Source organism: Olea europaea, chromosome 22 (assembly GCF_002742605.1).
Source record: "Olea europaea var. sylvestris chromosome 22, O_europaea_v1, whole genome shotgun sequence".
Classification (NCBI taxonomy): domain Eukaryota; kingdom Viridiplantae; phylum Streptophyta; class Magnoliopsida; order Lamiales; family Oleaceae; genus Olea; species Olea europaea.
Genome location: NC_036258.1, coordinates 10,989,486 through 10,991,010, shown reverse-complemented (window position 1 = coordinate 10,991,010; position 1,525 = coordinate 10,989,486).

Sequence of the window (1,525 nt, the reverse complement as noted above, 5' to 3'; positions counted from 1 at the left end):
GAACAACCTTCTTTACTCCATTCCATGTTACAATCTTGCAACCACCGGAGTCTAAGGCACCAACAGAGATAAGGTTCTTCCGCAAATCAGGAACATATCTAACATCCATCAATGTTCTAACCACTCCATCATGTATCTTGATTCTAATTGAACCTAGTCCCAACATTTTACAAGAATGGTTATTACCCATCAACACGGTTCTGCCATCAGTGCTTCTATAGGTAGTAAACCACTTCCTATTTGGACACATATGGTAAGAGCATCCAGTGTCAAGAATCCACTTACCGAAGGTTTCTTCATCACAAGAGATGGTGTAGCACTCATCGCTTTCCCCTCCTTCCGAGGCATAGCTTACCTCTTGCTTGACTTGCACCTTCCCGTTGTTGTTGTTCTTATTGTTCTTCTTCCAACCCTTTTTGTTAGGACAATTTGCCTTGAAATGCCCAAACTCGCTGCATTTGAAACAAGACCTTTCCGCAAGAGGTCTAGAACTCGATCTAGATTTTTCTCCCTTGCCCTTTGGTCGCGCATTGCTTCTACCCCTTACAAACAATTCTTGAGCTTGCTCCTTGTTACCAATGGTAGACATGCCACTAGTTGCAATCTTTCGAAGATCATCCGCTAGAAGTGATGTTCTAGTCTCCTCCATCACAAGTTTATCACCCACAAGCATCAATGTTTGTACTAGGTTCTCGTAAGACTTTGGCAATGAAAGAAGTAGTAGAAGTGCTTGATCCTCATCATCAACATCCACATCAATGTCCTTCAAGTCCGATATGATCCTATCAAACTTGTTGACGTACTCCCGGATTGGTGTACCTTCATCCATCTTGCAAGTATACAATTTGGACTTCAAATAGATCCGATTTGTTAGAGTCTTCGTCATGAAGTTCGCCTCCAACTTTGTCCACACCTCCGCCGCCGTTACCTCACTATCAACCAAGAAAGCAACATCTCTTTCAAGGCAAAGAATGATAGACGCTCGTGCCTCAAGATCTAGCTCTTCCCAATCCTCGTCCGACATATCAACGTGCTTCTTCTCCTTTCCCGCATGCTTCTTCTCCTTTCCCGCCAATGCCTTGTGCAACTTTTGAGAAATCAACAAATTTTTCATTTGCATTCTCCAATATGAAAAATCATTCTTCCCATTGAATTTCTCTATCTCATACTTCCCAATCTTCACCATTCCTCTAGTAGACATGATTTATCTACTTGTTTACCGGAAATAAATCACCAAAGTTCACTTGGAAATTTTCACAAACACCTTGTGTACAACAAAGTTCAAGCAACTCACCACAAAATCGAAGCTCAACCACCTTGATTTAGGATGTAGCTCTGATACCAAATTGTTGGGAAAACAATTCCCAATGAATGCCCAAGAAACAAACTAAGTTGGCAAAGTGAAAAATCCAAAATACATGAAGAACAAGAAAATGAGGAAGAAATGAATCCAATGGAATATATGATAATCAATGTGTTAGGATTACTTGAACAAGCCTCAAGTTAATCCCCAAGAAAGAAAATA